General features: G+C 34.2%; 1 protein-coding gene across 20 annotated transcripts in view; it reads right to left on the bottom strand.

The window, feature by feature from the left end:
• The window catches only part of TBC1D5 (TBC1 domain family member 5), a 546,849-nt gene that overhangs the window by 391,554 nt on the left and 132,411 nt on the right, over positions 1 to 22,884 (bottom strand). For 19 of the 20 annotated variants that reach the window (XM_072792900.1, XM_072792895.1, XM_072792888.1 and 16 more), the window contains one exon: positions 17,586 to 17,776. The gene's annotated coding sequence lies outside the window, so the exon portion shown is untranslated. Of the gene's footprint in view, positions 1 to 17,585; positions 17,777 to 22,884 lie in introns of those variants that run through there. The other variant, XM_072792901.1, reaches the window with a different exon arrangement.

Genomic DNA, 22,884 nt, shown 5'->3' on the forward strand with positions numbered 1-22,884 from the left:
GAATTCTTTGTTGCAACTCCCAGTTTCCTCCAACAAAAGGAGAGCTACTGAAAAGTTTTTATGTATTTAATACTGTTATCTTACCTTTATTACTTTCAGTTCAAGAAATGTTTGGCAATACATGCTTTGAATGTTTTTTCACTTCTCTAATTTTTCTATCAAGTATAAAGACACAAACTCTTTAGGAGAACTCATTTGCTTCTCTTTTGAGAAAAAAAAATACTGAAATATATTCTTAAGCTATAAGAGAAATTGAAAAACTAACCCATTTAAAAGTTCTTAGCGGGGAAAACTCCAAAACTATGTTCCCTGATAAATGAATAGACTTATTCAATCAAGAAACTTGATATACGAGTGGCTCAGAAACTTTACTTTGGAGGAAAGTTACACTACTAAAATTAAATTATAATATCTTTACACTTTTTGATGGTATTTGTGGTTGTGATTCTACAATGTATACATATAATTGTCATTTTCTATTAAATTTTATTCACAATTCACATGATAGGATATCAAAGTATCAGAATTTCTTGGAGTTTGGTTATTAATCTTAAACTAATATACCACTTTATCATCACAATTCCCTAACTCCCTCACTCAGTACAAGTGCTTTCAAACTCACTGAAATATCTAGTTCTTGGACTTCATTTAACTTCAATCCCTTATTCTCCCTTCTAGTTTCGCTTCCTTCCCAATCAATCCTAGATTGTATGAGCTACAACTATCTCAACTAATGTCTTACCAATATATTTTCCTTTTTTGTTCTGCATCTATCAGCTGTTATCTTTCCTGAAATCGTTCCAACACTTGCTCAATCTCAGTCACCTTTTCTGACTCTACAGTCAATTTGCTGACAGTGGGGGTGCACCACTCAGAGAGAAACTGCTGTGAGGAGTGCAATTCACTGATAATTTCCAGCTGTCATACCTTCAGGATTTCCAGCAGTGTTCAAGCCAAGGCCATACTCACCCTAGTCAGAGAAAAATGCTACAGGAAGTCCATTCCTGCCCAACACAAAGCATCTCTAATAGGCAAAAATTTTCCCTGTCCATCCCAAACTGGATGTTAATTTAACTGCCATTCTCTGTCCTGTAAACTCCAAGTTCCTATGGAAAACAATCATACTTTAAAACTTGGCTGCTCCAACATCTAGAATACTTTTTGCCACCACTGGTAACTAAGCAAAAAGTAATGTGGAAAGGAGAAGCAAGAAAGCAAAAAAAGAAAGAAAAGCAAGGCAGCCTTAGTACTTCCATAAATTTGTGAATTATTTTACAAAATAAATGTAACTTATACTTGCTGGTTCTCACTTTTATTTTTATCTCTGTGATGGTTAATATTATATGTGAACTTGATGGGGGCTAATGGATACTAAGATGGCTGGTATAATTTTATTTCTGGGGTGTCTGGGAGAGTGTCTCCAAGAGATTAGCATTTGAATCAGACTGAGTAAAGAAGATACCCTCACCAAGATGGGTGGGCATCATTCAATAAGGTGAAGGCCTGAATAAAACAAAAAAGTGGAAGAAGGGCAAATGTACTGTCTCAGCTTCTGATATCTAGACTCAGACCAGGATTTGATGATCTCCCTTTGTCACCCCAACTTTCAGGGCTTCGGACTCAGAATGAATTGCACAAGCTTCCCTGATTCTTCAATTTGCAGAGGGCATATTGTGGGACTTAGTTTCTACAACTACATGAGCCAGTATCTGTTTTATATGTGTATCTCCTATCGGATCTGTTTCTCTAGAGAACTCTACTACAACCCAGAGTACAGGGTACCAGACCCCTATAAGCTGTCCCACAGAATATTTCAAGGAGTCATCCTGAAGTATCTCATATGTATTCATGAGCAAGACCAATCAGCTAGCAGTCACCCACCATGGCATATCTATCATCTCACCCCTCTATGCGGTATCTGAAGTCAGCTGGCTCCATTCCCTCCAAACTAAGTTTGGGTGGGCCTCATCTGTTCCCCCCATCCAGGTATTGCCTCTGCTCTGTACTATTGATTATCAGTCGCCACTGACAGAGACAGAGACTACTGCAGCTTCTTCTGCACTCTACCAGAGCCCTGCATCCCCTCTGCTCTAATTACTGCTCTGTCAAGCAATACTGCTGTTATCCATGGTGCTCTACACCTTTCTAGCACTGCTAACACAACGCAGTCTGTAAAATACCAATTACTCTGCAGATTGTGGCAATGGAGGAGAAAGAATGCCTTTCTATTGATCTCTGAGCTTAGAGAGTATACAAGCAATGTTGCTTGTCCCCAAGCATCTTACAGTATTTCTCCTTATCCTCCTGTTCTAATTATTCTTTTTCTTACAGCCCACCCACTTTTCTGTCTCCACAGGTCTCTGATACAAGGCCTAAGAGATCTTGACCAGGAAAACAAAACAGACTCAAGGTTAAATTCAGAAATGCTGCCTCTCTAACAACTAATACTGTATCACACGGTCTGGCTTTTTATTCTTTAACTTCCCTTCAAAAAAATTTTTTTTTCACTTCTTTTCCTACAAAGACCATAAGCAGACCAACCATTCTTTCTGGTCGCCACATCTCAGATATGGCTGAACCCCTATAGTAGACACAATTGAGGGCTGCATTGGGAATATTCTACTCAGAAAGAATCTTAAGCACTGAAACAAACAAATAACAAGCAGAACTATTTAAACATGGAATATCCTTTCTTGCTCCATGTTTCTCATATTTAATATACTCCATTAAAAATTTTACATTAAAATTTCTGAATTATAAGTGCCACTCAAAGCAGCGTTCCCACTCAGAAATAAAAGCCTCCCTTTTGGGAAATAGTTCACAAATTAACATTTTTATCTGAATTTTAGTGAGATTATGCCAAAAGTGTATTACCACCTACCTATAGCACTTCCAGCAGTGGAAGGCATTCTGCCTCTATCAACATTCCAAAGGGCATTTCCAGATAAACATCAAGGTAAGAAAGGGATGGCTAGAGAGAAGGAGGGTAAGTAAAAATCCTCCAGGTTAGGAATTACCAGTAAATTTATCCCTACAATAGGAGGATTCCTTCTTATGCCTTGAGAACATAGGAAAGAACAATAGTTTTTCTTGCAAATTCCACACTCAATTCAGAATCTAATTTAGAGGGTAGTATGTCCCAACAAAGTATGAATATAAATGAGACAAAGAATGGACTAGAGGAAAAAGGGACTAATTCAAATTCTCTGAAAATAAAAGCAAATTTTAAGCAAAATGTGCAATAAATATCAACGTTACTGGTAGTTCAATTCTATTAAAAAAAAGATATACATTTAAAAATTAAATTCCTGGCTTTATAAACACGATGAATAAGCAAATGCTTTAGGTTAATATATTTTTCCCATCAAGCAACTTATATGAGAAAATTTTCCTCAAAGCTCCACTACTAACAAATTCCAAAGTGTTTATTCACTTAAAATAGAACTCTTTATTTTTTCTCATTTATTTTGATACTTTTACTCATCTCATAAATTGCATATTTCTTAGATTTTTAACAACCTATCCTCCTAGAATTTTTATATTTTGGTGAAGAAAAAGGAAACCTATATGTGTTTAAAACTGTATGATTTTAAAATTGTTCTCTACAACAAACACATCTCAACCTTGGGGGAAAAAAAAAAAAAAAGGCCCAGGTGGATGAGGAGGAAGAGCTTTTAAAGGCAGGGAGGATATGAAAATGGACAGAGATTGAGGCAGTATGCTGTAGATTTCAGGTAATTTTTAAGTACCTGATAATTTTAATCTAAAAAGTCTCAATTTAATTTTAAGAATATATTTTTTAAATAGCACACTTTACCTTAAGAGAATCTTCAGGGTGGCATTTTTGAAACATGCAAGGACAAGAGAAAAAAAAAAGTCTCTCCTTATGTTGCATTTACTCAATTTGTGAACTCTTACTGCAGGTGGTCCTTGAGACAGTATCATAAAAGATGTCTAAAACAAAATGGGTAAGTATGACCATTTATTTAAAATTCAGGCAGTTTTTCAAAACTCTATTTCTATTCAGAGTGTCCAATTATCTACAAGATATATACAGGCTGCAGTACAAGCTATTATGATTGATTGATTTTTTTTAAACAAAAATACTAGAACATATATACACAAAATGAATCGTATCTCCCTGCAAAGTATCCATTTGGGGCAGCTATACATCAATTCCACTGAAGAAAATTCAAAAAGAGGCATTCCTAAAATACTTTGATTAATGGATTATGTATACATCTTCCCAAGGGGACTACTTCAAAGGGAATAACACACATTTGAATAAATAGGCTCTGATATATTTGTTAAAAAATTCGACTCACTAATTTATTGTCACATGTAATATAGAAAACTGTAAAAGACGTAAGGTTCTCTGAACAAATAAAAATTTTTTTAAAGATTTTATTTATTTATTCATGAGAGACACAGAGACAGAGAGAGAGAGGCAGAGACACAGGCAGAGGGAGAAGCAGACTCCACACAGGGAGCCCAATGTGGGACTCGATCCCGGGACTCCAGGATCAGGCCCTGAAAAGGCAGATGCTTAACCACTGAGCCACCCAGGTGTCCCACAAATAAATTTTCATTTGAAATTTACACATTCAAAATAAATCTTTCCTTGCTACCTAACAGTAAGGAAATGGAAAGTGGTGTGTTATGAAGTATTATAAAGCCAGGTAAGGATGAAAGGCCATTATATTCACCTTTTGAGAATTAAGTGACTATTGAGGACAAAGAAAAATACCTTAACATCTACAGCAAACATTCTGTAACAAATAGCAAAATCACCAAGGTCTCTGAAGTCTGCACTTATAAATTTCTCACATTTTACAAAGCTTTACTTCATCTTTTACTTCTAGTTGTGGTAGATGCAGAAGTGGTTCCAACTAATTACCAATAATTCATTAAAAATGCAACTTATCTTGAAATACTACTACTGGAAAAGCAAACTACTATCAATTACAATTTAGCACTTACAGGACAGTAATTTTTACTCTAATCCATGCAGTGTTTTGAAATAGGAATAATTAAAAACTAACTTACAACTTGTAATTAGCAAATCTACGCACCTATAGAAACATCCACACGTTTTAAAATATATATACTTTAATTCATCTTAATCTTAAAAACTCTTCCCAAAGTTTTTATTAAGAAAAAATTTAATACAAGGCATTTAATTTTACCTTCTTCTGTTTGTTATGAAAATGGTACAAAACAAATACTTTGACCATAAACCTTGGGTATTCAATGCTTTCAATCAAACCACTGCAATTAATATGAAATTCTAAATACAGAATATAATGCCACATAAATAGTATAACAGCCAAGTCCTGTCTGAGAAGCCATATGTTTTTTCCCATTGTTCAAAAAAAGGAGATGACTTCCCGTCACTTATGTTTCTGATTAGCAAGGTGATTTATGCCACAATCACTAAAAATGCCAGCAAGTGAATGAGAAAATGCATAGTGACTGCACCAGATGTGCACAATAAACAGGAATCCCATTGTAATCTCTGGTACTTAGTTTATATGAAGGTAATGTAGGAAACACTCTTGGATATGGCAAAGTCACTCTTTTTTTACATTTGACTATAAATGATATGAAATAAATTGTGTGTTTTATACTTTATGGCATGCATACATTGATAAATTAGGTACCGTTTTGTATCCCGACTTATCTACAAGACAAACCTGGCTAAGATCATGGGGATTAATTGCTTCAGAAGTGTGAAATGCAGCTTTTCCATTCTTTTCTGCACACTCAGTGAAGAAACAATGATTAATCACTGTTTAACTATTCTCTGGAGGATCTACAAGATTGCCAAAGCAGGACTTATCCTCATAAATCCAAAATATACAGGTTTAGATTTGTTGCCAACAACTGAAAGAACATGAACTTAAACCCATTTGTTATCAGATTAAAATAATGTCAAGGTTTTAGAACCCCACTGGTACACAGTTCACTTTTAATCGGTAACAACAATAGGAAATTAGATTAACATATAAGATATCAAAAGCACATATATTTTATAAAAGTAACAATGAAAGTATTTTTTAAAAATTATAAAATATCCTGTCTAATAATATCAAACAACATACTTTTGAACTTGAGCTGATAATCTCCCTTAGCTACAGAAATACTTCAACTGCTCTGTGCTATTTATAAAAATTAAAATATATGCTATCAGATGAAAAACACTTTTAAATGGTTATCTCATGTGGAAAATGGCTACCTATTCAAGAAATTTTATTCCAGACAGCTACACCTGAATGACAATTATGTGGATAAAATTATTTAGTTCCAATAGAACTAAAATATATTTATAAGTCTTTGTAAGACTGAAAGTGTTAAACTCCAAACTTTAAGCTTATACTATAAATGATCCAAAAATAAGTAACATTTTGAACAGAAGTACATAAGAAGAGAGGTTTCAAATACATTCCAAGTAATTTAGGCTTTCAAAATATCCAGCCAATATTTCACTACACACTGAAAAAATTAAGTAACTCTCAAGTTGAGGTAAAATTAGTTCATGTCATTTATAAAATTTTGAACACATATTTCTAATAGCTAAAACTTTATTCTGTCTCAACGGTAAATGTTAGTTTCATAATGGTCAAATAATTACAAATTAAAGATGTCTTTAAAATCCTCTTTAAATGAGTTAGCTGTTCACACACTACAAAGTATTTGTAAATGGGAATAACCTAAAGTAAAAACTTCACATTTCTATATAAAGTAGAAATATAATCACCCATCAATTATAAAGGATCCATTGTCTATTTGTCTGACTATGTGTTCATATAACTTCCCCCTTCCAATTCATGATCCTTCTTTCAGGCCTACTAGGTACCACAAAAGACTAGTAGAACCGCAAGTAAGAGGAGATGAAACAATTGATCAATTTTACTGTCCATTAAAACTTTGTAAAGTGAGTAAAAGAGAATATGAAACAGATTCTTTATTTTCCACACTTCATTTTTATCTAGAGTTAGCCATTTCCCCATGATTGAAAGGTAGAGTTATATACAGTGCATATATATGAAAATCCTACAAAAATTCACAAGTTTTGGGAGAAAACACTGATTTTCCTTACAGCATCCAATTTAAAAAGAAACATCTTAAAATGGCATATTTATTTAAGAGTTAGCTGACTACCTGCCACAGAATAAACAGTTAATAAATATCTGTTGATCAAATGAATAGACAAATTCAGATTGGTTCTACTTTCAAAGCTGATGACATTTTAGAGTCTATTAACAGAGAATTACCCTTTGACCCTCTCCTTACATTCCCAAACATCTTCTCCACTTAGTTTTTTAATTTAATGAGTAGTATTTAAGAACCATCCTTATGTGTTACTCAAAATATACCAGTAGCATAAAACCACACAGATATAATGGTTCATCTTATTTAACTTAGAAAAACTATTAGGATGAAATTAGAGGTTTGAGGATGGACATCAATATTAGCTTGCAAAGGAACACAAGTGTGTCAGAATGATATAGTTGGGATTTCTGCACTAAGATTTTTGCATAAAGGTTTGTGCTTATCAAGGGAAAGTCATTGCAAATGGTTTATGTCAGTAACCTAAATATGGAAACCAAGTCCCAGATAACAAAATGGCCACCCACTGGTCAAATGAATATGACGTCCAGGGAAGAAACACATTAAATGATGTTAAATGATAAAGTTATATAAGAGGGAATCAGGTAAGAATATGATGAAGAAATGGTCAATGACACATAAACTATTCACCTGTGAAAAGAATTCCCTTTAGACTCTTCTCAGGGTCAGCCCATGAAGTACTCTCACCACAAACTAATAGATGTATTTCACATATTAGACAATGATGTGACATGGGTACATCAAAAGAAAATGAGAGAACTTTTATTCTTGCCTAAAAGGTAATACAATAAGTTAGAACCTGCATTTTAGACAAAATCAAAATAAAGTTTCAAGAAGCACAAGTCATCTTATTTCTATTATATCCACAATAGGTGCTCCCAAAGAGACAGTACTAAGAAAATTGACAATATACCAAATATCCCCTCAGTAAATGTGTCCTAAGTGCACAAGCGGACTTAGGAATAGATAGGTGATATTACTCAAAATGTTTTCCAGCTCAGTGACCAAGAAACCTGTGCCAGGTTTTAGGGAAATATAGGGCCTGTAGCACCTAGGTGCTATGGGGAATCCTAAGCACAAGGTTGATCAGTTTTTTAATTTTATAACTGCTCCTGTCACACCTGTTATCCTTACTAAATAAAGCTCACCACTAACTGAACACAGCAAAGAAAATGCTTAAATCATGTCAAAAGACACCATGTTCAATACCCACAGTCAGAGGGGTAGTTTCATTGCTAGAAAGCTTGGAACTTGAAAAAAAAATGGGTAGGAATAACAATATTATGCGACTGAGAAACACACGAATAGTGATCACAAAAGTCACACTATACCATAAGGAAAACACTAAAACACTAATGCTATTACTGTATCCCATATTCATCGACTACACTCCTAGGCTGCAGTGACTAGGAGAAATATAAGTCAAGTCAAATATAGTCAACAGACCATTAGCATTCATAGATTTTTCCATTCATGGTTGGTTCAAACAACCTAGGACATGAAGCAATTTATCACTTTCTGATAAGTACATTTGAACCATGAGCTGCCTAAGGCTAGTATGAGAAAGGAGTCAAGGGCTTTGCTTCTGATCTTAATGTAGCATTTTATATATTTTTTTAATGTAGCATTTTAATGTTACCTTTTCTGAGAGGCTTTCCCTGACCATCCTATTTAAAATTTCCATCCCTCTCCCTATTCACTGATCTCTCTACCCTCCACACCCTGCTTTATTTGCCTTCACAGCACAATCTAACCTACTCTATACTTAATGTATTTATTTATCTTGCTTCTTTGGACTTCTCTAGCTTAAAACTCAAACTTAATGAAATTAAGAATTTCTATTTTGTTTTCACTGTGATATCACCTAGAATTTTCAGTAAGTGAGACTGGCTTCAAATTTCTCATTAGGAATAAGGACAGTAGAAAAAAATTGAGCAAAATCTTCAAAGTTTTGAGAAACATTATCTTAAATCTAGAAATATATACCCCCCCCAAAAAATAAATATATATATATACCCAGATCAACCAACTGTAAGAAAAAGAACATTTTCTTTAAAAAAAAAAAAATTCTAAGATGAACAACTCAGAAAATATAACTTTCACCATTTAACCTTCTGAAAATTTATTTAAAGGAAACTACGAAAAAAGATAACAACGAGATCCAAGCAATACCAGAACTAATCCAGTAATATAATGAAAGAAATCTGAGAATGACACTTCAGCAAAAGACCAAGGAAGCTCTGGTTCACTGGTTCATATTAAAATAGAAAGTCCAGGATAAGTAAGATATTTCTTCAAAAAGAAAGCAGATAAACATACAAAAAAAATATTTTATGATTAGGAACCTGGAAGTATAAATGTAGTGTGTGACCCATAATAATAGAGACAGTTCTCCTATGAGAATTAAGCAAAAAAAAAAAAAAAAAAAAAAAGGTAAAACTGTGGTAAAAAAATATAGGACATACACACACACAGCATAGCAGAAATCTGAAATAAAATATAGTATGATTTTGAGAAATTGAAGTAATAAATCTTTTGTTCTGGAAAATAATGTCCATGTGTCAGTTAATGCAGGAAGGAAAACAGAAGTGATACTTCAAATTGATGTATAATTTCTAAATAAGAAATACCGGATATAATCATTTCTCTATGATGTTACTTGGTTCAAAGGCATTCATAATGACCATAAGACAAGATATAATGATCAAAAAAAAGGGGAAAATAAGAAATACTGGATATGTTGGCAAGATGTAAAAAAACAAAACAAAACAAAACAAAACAAAAAACAACCACATACATTGCTTGTGGGAATACCAACTGCTGAGGCTGTTGTAAACAATTTACTGGTCCCTCAAAAATTTAAAAGAATTATGATATGACACAGCATTTTTTTTTTAATTTTTATTTATTTATGATAGTCACACAGAGAGAGAGAGAGAGGCAGGCAGAGACATAGGCAGAGGGAGAAGCAGGCTCCATGCACCGGGAGCCCGATGTGGGATTCGATCCCAGGTCTCTAGGATCGCGCCCTGGGCCAAAGGCAGGCGCTAAACCGCTGCGCCACCCAGGGATCCCTGCCTAGTACACATCTAAAGAAACTGAAAACAGGTACTCAAATAAAGATATGTACATAAAAACTCATAGAAGCACTATTCACAATACCAAAAGGTGAAAGCAAACCAAGTATTCGTATATATGATGGAGTATTATTTGGCTATGGAAAGTAACGAAGTACTCATACACTTGATGAACCTTGAAATGATGAACCTTGAAAACATTACACCAAGTGAAAGCAGTCACACTTAAAGGTCACACATATGATTTCATTTATATGAAATATTCATAATAAAGTCATAGAGCCAGATTGAAGGTTGACAGAGGTTGGGGGAGGGCAGAAGGAGGAGAAACAGTTAAAAGGGTATTTTACTTTGGAGTGATGGAAACACGTGGGACTACAGAGAAGTGGAGGTCGTGCACCATTGGAGTGTGCTAATGCTGTTTCCTCAATTTGATGTCATATGAATTTCACCTCAAGGAATGATTTTAAAATAAAGAGATATTCTGCTTTTTGGTGAGCCTTTCCCTATTTCCTTATTATCAAAGTATTTAAAGATTCCCATAGTCGTCTTTAATATTAGAAGTCTCTTAGAAACAAGTATTTATGATTTTGAAAAAATATTTATCTGAGGTTCACTTATTTAAGCTTCATTTCAGTTTTGTTATTTCCTCTCCTAAGTTTAAGTAAATTTTTAAAAAATAGGTTATATTTTTAAAATGTTAGATCAGTAGATCTCTACATTAGAGGAGTAGGAATTTTTTTGTTGTTTCTTTTTTGTATTTTTAAATTTTGTTCAGCTGTATTTAGGTATAATTGACCTCAATATAACGTAATAAAGCTATAAGATATTCAAAGTGTACATCATGATCTGATGTACACATTGTGAAAGGATTGATAAATTTATTAACCAGATCAATCAAAATAACCAAATCCATCACTCTATATATTTTTTTAAGTGAGAACATTAAATTTCTAATTTCTTGGTAAATTTCACTTCTATAATACAGTGATACCAAGTATAGCCATCATCTTACACATTAGATCTTATAAATCTTATAGCTGAAAGTCTGTACCTTTTTAGCAACCTATCCCTATTTTCATCCCACTCCCTAGCCGATGACGACTACTTTGACACTCTGTTTCTGAGTTTGACTTTTTTTCCCCTTATTTTACAAACTCTACAGGTTAAGTGATACTAGGCAGTATTTGTCTATCTCTGTCTGCCTTATTTTACTTATAATGCACTCAAGGTCCACATATGTAGTCACAAAGGGCTGGAATGTCTTCTTTCTCATGTCTGAATAATATGCCATTGTATACATGAATAAATCATATCTTCTTTATCCATTCACCTACTAGCAGACAGTTGTTTCCAAATCTTGACTATTGTGAATAATACATCAATGAACATGTAAGTGCAGATATCACTTCAATACCCTATTTTCACTTCCTTTTGTATATATATCCAGAAGTCAAATTGCTGGATCTTAAGGTAGTGCTATTTGTAATTTTCTATTTCTAAGTTCTATTTGTAATTTCTCTATTTTCATAGTGGCTATACCAATATACATTCCCACCAATAGTGAGCAAGGGTTCCCTTTGCTCCAACACTTGTTATATGTCTTTTTGATGACAGTCATTTTAAGAAGTGTAGGATGAAATTCCATTGTGATTTTGATTTGCATTTCTCTAATGGCTAGTGACTGTTGGGTACCTTTTAATGTAGCTGTTGGCCATTTGTATGTCTTCTTTAGACAAATACCTAATCAGTTATTCTGCCTACTTTTTAATCAAATTGGTTGTGTCTTTTGCTATTGATTTGTAAGGGTTCACTATGTATGTTGAATATTAACTCCTTATATGATATATAATTTGCAAATATTTCCCATTCTTTGGTAGACTGTCTTTTCATTTTTGTTGATGGTTTACCTTTTAGTTACTTGTTGATTTTTACTTTTGTTGCCTTTGCTTTCATTATCAAATTCAAAAAAAATTACCAGGACCAATTTCAAGTAGCATATCCCTGTTTGCTTCTAGATTTATGGTTTCAGATATTACATTCAAGTCTTTTGTCCATTTTTAAAGTTGATTTTTCTGTATGGTATAAGATAGGGGTCCAATTTCTCACAATACAAGAGACTATCCCTGCCCAGTGTCCAATCTTGGCTCCTCTGTCAAAAATTAATTGACCATATATGTGTGGGTTTATTTCTGGGCTCTCTATTCTGTTCCAGTAATCTATGTGTCTGTTTTCATGCCAATACCATACTGTTGAAATTCCTACAGCTTTGTGATATTTTTTAAATTTTATTTATTTATTTATTCATGAGAGACACAGAGAGGCAGACACAAAGAGAGAGGCAGAGACACAGGTTGAGGGAGACACAGGCTCCCCAGGGGAGCCTGATGCAGGACTCAATCCCAGGACCCCAGGATCACAACCTGAGCCAAAGGCAGACGCTCAACCACTGAGTCACCCAGGTACCCTGTGAGTGAGTGTTTATACATATTGCCAGATTTAGATTGTAGGCTTTTTTGGGGAATGATGTTGTTTTCTAACACAGTTACTCAGAGTTCTTTGATCAGTGTCTTTCTACTTCTTATACATAGTCACCAGTTTCCAATCTTTTCCTAATTATTCTCCTCTTTTAACTGATCCTTAAGAGTCCGGTGGGGTTGGCTTAAAAATGTTTTCCTGCCAGCAGACTTTTAGCACTTTCCCTCTAGAATGCTTTTTGTATCCATATATCTCTCTTCCCCTTTGGCACCCCCTCTTACTTTGTTGAATTTGTTAAAGGAGTACCAAAGCTAGAATTATTGAACTTAGAGTTGAAGGTATCTCAGATAGGAGGCATTCACATCTTTTTTAATCACTACTCATTATAAGAAATAAATTTTTAGATTTACAAGCCATTTTCCACAGGGATAAATATACCAATGAAACAGAAACAGAAGTTGAAATAGTTTGTACCCTAATTAAAGGGAATGTGTGCTATGCTCTATTCGATTTTTTGTGTATTTCATTTAATACATGTTCCTTCCCATAACTAAATTTATTTCCCTATCTAATACTGGATTGCCTTTGCAGTTTCAAAAACCATACTTTAGATGGCTTGTATGTTTGTTCATGATTGACTCGGGCAGTAAATGGAATCAGACAATTTGTTTTCTATCTCAATCATGCCACCATTTCTCTTGTCTTCTCCATGCTACTTCTCTCTATATATATTCACTACAAGCTGTCAAATGATGTGGGCAAAGGGCTGAGTAACTTCTGGGAAACACCAGAATACTTACTGGGTTCTTCTATAGTGAGAACACAGGTACAAATAGTTAAATATTAAAATTTGAAGAGGGGATAAATCTTTGATAGAACTGTCCCTTTAAGGGCACCTGGGTGGCTCAGGTGGTTAAGCAACTGCCCTCTGGCTCCAGTCATGATCTCAGGGTCCTGGGATCAAGTCCTGCATTGGGCTCCCTGCTCAATGGGGAGTCTGCTTTTCCCTCTCCTTCCTGCTTGTGCTCTCTCTCAAGATCTCTCTCTCTCTCAAATAAACAAATATAATCTTTTTTAAAAAATCATCCCTTTATAGTAAAGTATATATTTCTTTATTCTCCTCTTGCTTTTTCTATGTAAATTGTATATGCAGGATGATGCCCTCAAGCCATTCCTGGTTTAAAACATTTTTAACTTTTTTTTAAGTCCTACACATCAGCTTACAATAACTCAGATCCTTTCCCAAAGTGGACTCTTCTAGTACCCATTCCCACCATATTTAACATGTTTATCATTTTAAAAATTGCAAGCATTTTTATCTGATTACAAAACTTGTGGTAGAAAGGTTGGTATATACAGAAAAGTCAAAAGGTGATAAATTTTATCTCTAATCAAATGCAGCAAAAGCAATTCTTTTTTTTTAAGATTTTTATTTATTTATGAGAGAGAGAGAGAGAGAGAGAGAGAGGCAAAGACACAAGAAGAGGGAGAAGCAAGCTTCATGGAGGAAACCTGATGCAGGACTCAATCTCAGGACTCTGAGATCACGCCCTGAGCAAAAGGTATTCCACTGAGCCACCCAGGTGTCCCAAAAGCAATTCTCAGAGGGAAGTGCATAGTGATAAATGCTTACAATAAGAAAAAGGAAAGAGCTCAGATAAACAACCTAATCGTACACCTAAAGGAACTAGAAAAAGAACAAACTAAGCACAAAATTAGAAGAAAGAAAACCACAAAAAGCAAAAATGAATGAAATAGTGACTAAAATGACAAGGGAAAATACCAATAAAACTAAGCTATTTTTTCTTTTCTTTTTTTTTTTTAATTTAAAGATTTATTCAGGGGTGCCTGGATGGCTCAGTCAGTTAAGCATCCATTCCGGCTTAGAACATGATCTCAGGGTCCTGAGATCGAGCCCCATATAAGGCTCCACACTCAGACTGGAGTCTGTTTCAGATTCTCTTTCCCTCTCCCTCCTGCTCTCTGTCTCAAATAAATAAATAAAAATGTCTTTAAAAAACCAAAATATTTATTCAGAAAGAGACAGTATACAAGTGCATGCGAATAGGGAGAGGGGCAGAGGGAGAAAACCTCCCTCAGAATTCCCGCTGAGCATGGAACCCAATGCAGGGCTCTATGCCACCATTCAAGAGATTACCACCAGAGCCACAAACAGGAGTTGGATGCCCAACTGACTGAGCCACCCAGGTGCCCCAAGAACTGTTTGTTTTTTTTTCCAAAAAAATAAAAACAAAATAGACAAAACTTTAGTTAGATATACAAAAACAAGAGGACTCAAAAAAATTAAATTTGAAATGAAAGAGGAGCCATTACAACAGAAATACAAAGATCATAAGAGACTCCTATGAACAATTATACATCAACAAATTTGACAATAGAAGAGATTCCTGGAAATATACAACTTACCAAGAGTGAATCATATGAAATAGAATATTTGAACAGACCAATCACTGGTAAGGAGATTGAATGAGAAATCAAAAACCTCCCAAGAAACAAAAGTCTGGGATCAGATGGCTTAACTGGTGAATTCAACTAAACATTTAAAGTAAAATTAATGCCAGTCCTTTTCAAACTCTTCCAAAAAATAGAAGACAAGAGCATACAGTTGACCCTTAAACAACACAGGTTTGAACTGGTGTGGATCCACTTATATGTGGATTTTTTTATAAATATACATGTACTATACATGTATTTTATCTTCCTTACAATTCTCTTAATGGCATTTCTTAATAATATTTTCTTAATAAAATTTTCTTTTCAGGATGCCTGGGTGGCTCAGTGGTTGAGCGTCTGCCTTTGGCTCAGAGCGTGATCCTGGAGTTCCAGGATTGAGCCCCACATCAGGTTTCCTGCAGGGAACCTGCTTCTCCGTCTGCCTGTGTCTCTGCCTCTCTCTCTCTCTGTGTGTGTCTCTCATGAATAAATAAAATCTTAAAAAAAAAAATCTTTTCTCTTAGTTCATTGTAAGAATATAGTATCTAAAAATATATATATATAGTATCTAATACATAAAATATACAAAACATGTCTTAGTTGACTATGTTATTGGTAAGGCTTGTAGTCAATAGTAGGCTATTTGTAGTTAAGTGTTTGGGGAGCATGGATTTTTCAACTGCATGAGGTGCCAGTGCTTGTAATCTCCACACTGTGTAAGAGTTAACTGTATTTCCAAAGCCATTTTATGAGGCCAGCATTATGCTGACACCAAAACTGAATAAGGATGCTATAAGAGAGGATAATTATAGGCCAATATCCCTGATAAAGATTAATGTAAGACTGTCCACAAACTGAACAGAAATGAATTCAACAGTATCTTAAAAGAATCATACACCATGATCAATTGAGATTTGTTCAAGGGAAGCAAGGATGGTTCAACATACATAAGTCATTCAACATTACACATCACTTAATAAAATGAAGGATAAAAATCATATGATAATCTCAATAGATGCAGAAAAAGCATTTGACAAAATTCAACATTCCGTTTTGCTAACAACTGCCAACAGAATGGGTACAGAAGGAATATACCTCAACATGATAAAGGCAGTATATGACACATTCACAGCTTACATCATGCTAAATAGTAGAAAGCTGAAAACTTTTCTTCTAAGATCAGAAATAAAACAAGACTGCCAAAACTTGCCTTTTTTTTCTTCCCCCTTGTAAGGACCTAACTATTCTTACTTGGACAGTTCATCAGAGTTATTTTTGCAGTGAGCAATTATGATGAATGAGGTAATGTTCCCTATATACAAAGAGCCAATCTCATCTTTTTTATTTGACCTAGTACTAGAAAACCTGGTGAGAGCAGGCAGGGGAGCAAAAGAAATAAAATGCATTCACATCAGAAAGGAAGAAATAAAACTGTATTTGCAGAAGTATTATCTATACAAAACCTTAAAGACTTCAGAAAAGAAACTGAGAATGAATTCAATAAAATTACAAGATACATAATCAATATACAAAAATCTGCTGTATTTCTATAAACTAACAATGTACTGTCAGAAAGCAAAATTAAGAGAACAGCTCCACTAAGAGTTGCATCAAAAAGAATAAAATGCCTAAGAATAAATTTAACCAGGAGGTGGAATATTAGTATAATGAATATTGTGACATTGATGAAAGAAACTGAATAAGGCATAAATAAATGGATACTCTGCTCATGCCTTAGAAGAATTAATGTTAAAATATCCATACCACTCAGAGCTATTTACAGATTCAATTAAATTTCTATCAAAAGTTCAATGGCATTTTTCATAGAAATAGAATATACAATCCTAAAATTTGTATGGAATCACAAAAGACCCCAAATAGCCAAAGCAACCTTGAGAAAGAAGAAAGCTAGAGGCATTACACTTCTAAATGTAAAAACGTATCACAAAGTGAGCCTCCTGGGTGTCCTGAGTGTCAAAAAACACTCACTCACATACACACATTTTTTGTACATGAATCTATTCTGTAGAGAACACATTACTATAATAAACATACTGTTACAGATCAATGTTTTTGTCCCTTCAAAACTCATATGTTAAAATCTTAATTCCCAAGGTAATGGTATTCCAGTGAGGCCTTTATGAGGTGATTAAGTTGTGAGGGTGGAGCCCTCATGAATGGGGTAAGTGCCCTTATAAGAAAAGACTCCAGGGAACTTTCTCATTCCTCCTACTATGTAAAGACCCGTTAAGAAGATAGTAGTCTATGAACAGTCACTAGCACCTTTATCTTGGACTTCCCAGTCTCCAGAACTGTGAGAAATAAATCTGTTGTTTATAAGTCACCAAGTCTATGGTATTATTGTTGGAGCAGCCCAAACAGACTAAGACAGGTATTGATGGTATCCAATTTACAAATGTACATTTTGAATAAATACATGCTTACCTTTCAGGAGACCTTTAATGATCCACAATTCTAACTGCCACTTGAAAACGCATGCTCTTGTTACAGGTCAAAGACTTCAAAGTTGGTACAACAAAGTTCTCCAAATACAAGTTGTGGTTGGCAAATAGGATGCAAAGAAGAAGGAAGAAACAGAGATCGCCTGAGTTTGCTTCTGGCAAAGCACCAAATACCTAGAAAAATACATAAAATAGCTTGAAACCTTTCTATCCCATAAAGAACCCTAACCAAAACAAACCAGCAAAAGGCAAGCTGAAAAAAATCTATGACATATAATTTTGGGCTTTTAGAAGACAACTCCTAATCTACTCCCTAATCACTTTTTCCATTATCTATTTTAACTTCTGGAAGAAAGGAAGTCATTTTATTATACTTAGAATAAATAGTATTATAATATAAAAATTTTTAAATCAAAACACCTCAATATAAAACAAATCACGTTAAAGTTCATTTCATTGAAATTACATAAAAATATTCAAATAATGAACACATTATTCTAATACATAGTAAAATACCAAGTATTAAAATTACATAAAATTAAAAAATGGAAATTAGATATTTGAAAACATGGAAAAAAATTCCATTGAAACGGATTCCACAGTATCAATAAAATGTAAAATTAGAATACAATGTATCAGTGTAACAAGTAAACATTATTTGTGAATTTATAATTAATTTCTATAGCTTTTCTGCACAGGGAAAAAGAAAAACACCTTTAGTATTCTTCCAAAAACCATATCTGACATAACCTGTATGAAATCTGTAAGAATGACAACTGAATTTCTTAAACAGCTATCTAATTTAAGTAAAGAACCTCTTTTTTTTTTTTTTTTTTTAAGAATTCATTTATTTATTCATGAGATATACGGAGAGAGAGGCAGAGACATAGGCGGAGGGAGAAGCAGGCTCCCCATGGGGAGCCCAATGTAAGACTCAATCCCAGGACCCTGGGATCATGACTTGAACCAAAGGCAGACACTCAACTACTGAGCTACCCAGGTGCCCCAGTAAAGAACCTCTTAATAATAATAAGTTACCATATATTACCATCACTTTCCCCTAGATTTCATTCTATAATAATTTACCCCCCATAACCTGTTTGAACTTATTGGTGGCTCAGTATAAGTACAAAAGGACAAAAGTAATTAGGTAATATAATGTGAAATATAAATCAGTAACACAGAACTGAGAAATATTATAACATATAACAAACATATTGAGATTCAAAAGAAATTACTTAACACACCATTTAGCATCATGTGCTATTAAAACCAAATATCAAGGTATGATTTCTAAAGAACAGGAATGAATGTGGCATTGATCTCTAGGCAGATTTCCAGAAACTTATATGCTCTTATATTGAATACAATTCATGTTTTCTTTGTTTGATAAAGAAAATGATTTAGTATATTCTGATGTATCATTTCCTTATTTTGACTTATAGTCTTACCTAAAAAGTTACCAACAACTCGTTTCTAAATTACATAATATACATGTGAAAAATACCTAAATATAGTCAACACTTCCTTGAACAATATTATAGTCACATGCTTTTTCTGTATGGTTAAGCTTAAAATTACTATACCACTAAAATAAAGTAAGTCTCTACTTTCATCTTTCCCTTGTAAAAACACAGACCATTTTTATTTTATGATGGCTCTTTAGAATGAAAGACATTCAAATATCTTTCAACTATTCCAATATATGTGTATTTGACAAATACATGTTTATATAACAGTTAATATATTGTCATACAATTGTGTCATACCAGAGAATGATGGCGATTTCTTTTTTTTTTTTTTTTTAATTTTTATTTATTTATGATAGTCACACAGAGAGAGAGAGAGGCAGAGACACAGGAAGAGGGAGAAGCAGGCTCCATGCACCGGGAGCCCGACATGGGATTCGATCCCGGGTCTCCAGGATCGCGCCCTGGGCCAAAGGCAGGCGCCAAACCGCTGCGCCACCCAGGGATCCCTGATGGCTATTTCTTCATGAAAAACTAACAATATAATCAATATACTGAGAAGTTATAATTTGTTTTGTTTTTAAATGCATACTTTAGGGATCCCTGGGTGGCACAGCGGTTTGGCACCTGCCTTTGGCCCAGGGCGCGATCCTGGAGACCCGGGATCAAATCCCACATCGGGCTCCCTGCATGGATCCTGCTTCTCCCTCTGCCTGTGTCTCTGCCTCTCTCTCTCTCTGTGACTATCATAAGTAAATAAATAAAAAAATTTAAAAAAAATAAAAATAAATGCATACTTTACACTCAGGTCAATTTTACATTTCTAACATTGTTTGGATAATTTACTTTCTTGCTCCAAAAGGATATATCCAATAAAATATCTCATTAGCATACTACCAGAAAAACCAAAAGGCTACAAAGCAGAATTGGATAACACAGAGGGTTTATCTATACAGTAAGACTTTATGAAACTAGATTTCTTCAGTAATCTATAGGCAGAAAAAATGTTTACCATAGTCTCACTGAAAGGATATACCAGTTCTTTTTCTAGTTATTCTCTATGGAATTGCATAAATATTGAGAAATCTAGAAATAGATATACACATGCACATACAAAAATTATTGTCAGTGTATAAGTTACTGCTGCCCTGGGACTGCAATAATTTATGTAACATCTGTTTTCATATTTTTCTAATTTTTTTCCTAATTAACATGCATATTTAACGCATAAATGCTCAGACCACCTCTTTTTTCTGCTGACTGTGCCTCTTTATTTTTGAAGTTGTGCACTCCTAGGGAGAATTCAGCAGAGATGGAAACCAAAATCTTATTGAATGCACTAATTTTAAAATGTAAACAACAGTACTAAACGAACTTTCAAGAATATACTAAAGTCTTAAGAGTTTTCACAATAACAGTTCAATCTGTCAATAATAGTCACACAGTAACTTGAGGTCCAAATACCAGAAAGCAAATATAAGCTTAATTCCAAATTCTAATGTTATATTAATCTTCTTGATTTTTTAAAATTTTTATAAAAGTTGAGACACCTACAAAAAATATCTATGATTAGTTGTTTTTGTAAGTTTTGTTAGTATTTTTCAATTTTTATGCCTTAGGCAACTAACATATATGAACATATTCCATATGTTAAGCATCAAAAAGTATGTAATCAGCTATATGTTTTGGAATTGTAAACTTTAAATCCTGTGCAGATGTGAGGGGGAAAGGTTTTACTCTGAAGTGCATTCAAGTACAATCAACTTCTGGAAGCTCTTAATCTGTACTGGGAAATTCAAAATTCAAAATACTACTTATCTATATTTGTAATAGAAAAAGTAAAATTAGGAGTCAATCAAACAAATGCTATAATAACTAAAGTATTCCCCAAAAACAATGTTTAATATGCCAACACTGACTCCATCTGTACTTACCTCACTTTAGAATTAAACACTTTGTATTTTAATTGCCTAGTCAATGTATTTCAGTCAGTCATTTATTACTTTTCATCTGGTGTCAGGCCCAATCCAGGCCTTTGTAAACCCTGAAATTCTCAACCCTCACAAAACTTACACTTTATGTAGGAAATCAGACAGTATCCAATAACAATGCAAATACGTAACTGCAAACAGTGATAAATGCTATTAAAGATATGGTAAAGGGTGAGACATGAGTTTTGTAATAGGAGACTTGACTTACCCAGAAATCAGCAAAGACCTAAAGAAAGTCTATTTAAGATGAGATCTGAAAAGTATGGGAAATGTCAGTCTAGGCATAACAAGTACTAAGGTCCAAAAGCATTAGGAGAAAAGCACATATTTCTAGGAGAGAAGCAGAGGGGCCAACTATAGAGGAAATATAAGTGAAACAAAATGGGGTAGAAATTATTAAGGCAACATTACTACAGGGTTTTAAATATAGGATGACAATAAATTATACATGAAAATTTATCAAATGCTGGATTATGGTGAGGAGTAAGAAAGGTATAGAGGAGAAGGTAGGTATGAGACAACAGTAGCTTAGACTAAAGTGATAGTGGTAAAGATGGGGAAGAAAAGGAAGAACAACATTTATGGGCAAGCAGTCAGAAGATTTTGGTGAAAGATTAGATTTTGTGGGGGATGAAGTTAAATAGCAATCCCTAAGGAAACCTGGAAGATCAGTTGTTGGAACAAAGAGCCCAAGTTAGAATAGGACATATTATGGGATTACCCATTGGAGATGTCCTGTAGGGAGTTTAATGTAAAAATCTAGAGCTATTAATAGTCTGGAACTTTAAGAAAAGCCTGGGCTAGAATCAAATTTAGAATTTATTAGGGTATGGGTAGGGGAAAAAAAAAAAAGATGCCTACATTGTTTTCCCATGCCCCCCCCCCCCAAATTCCATACACATGCTGTATCTTCCTTGTTTCTAGCTATCATGCCACATCGGAACAGAAAAACATACTTCATAATGTGACAAACTCATTTAGTCTGTGACTGATTAACTCCATAAGGCATATTTGCCTTAAGTTGCTAAATAATAGTCATCATTTATTGTAAAGCCTATTCAGGATCAAAACTACTAAAAATATGCTGAAGCATTCTAAAAACATGCATTAGATCATTAACCCTCCAAAAACCTTAGAATTTAACAACTACTGAGCCTACTTTTCAGATAGGGATACTGAAGTTTAGGGAAGTATTAAAATTGCTAGTAAAGCCAGTAAGTGATAGGGCACACTTCCAACCCAAGCATACCTGAAACCACAGCCCATTTTCTTACCACTAAAAAGGAAGGTTATGTCAAAGTCTGGTCTTTAAAATAATTAACCTCAGTTTCAATCCTGGCCCCAGAAGACCACTTAAGTTCTCCTGTATATCTCCTCACCTGCAATTCCTACCTTGCTAGGAAATACTGACATTTTAGGGAATATATAAAAGCCTTCTGTCACAGTCCACTGGGTTGTGCATCACCATTAACATGATCTGTTCCTTCACCATAGGAGATCCAGTTGAGAATGAACTTAAAGTAGAAACTAAGGCTGACACTGAAAGCTTTGAAAATTTCACAGTATAGGGCATGGCAGGTCATCAGGAATAGTACCTGAGGAAGAATAGTTTCTATCAAAAAAGCAAAGAGCCAATTTCCTACAAGCTACAGGCAAAGAGTTCAGCAATAGTTCTAAAACTATAGAGTGCATAAAAATCACCTAAGCAGCTTCTTAAAATGGAGATTCTCAAGCATCCTCTCAAGGATTCTGATAGAGAATTGAAATAGATGACCCTTTAAGTTTTCTAAAAGATATCTACCTATGACCACTTTCCATTCTT

This window comes from Canis lupus, chromosome 22, assembly GCF_048164855.1.
Source record: "Canis lupus baileyi chromosome 22, mCanLup2.hap1, whole genome shotgun sequence".
In the NCBI taxonomy this organism is placed as follows: domain Eukaryota; kingdom Metazoa; phylum Chordata; class Mammalia; order Carnivora; family Canidae; genus Canis; species Canis lupus.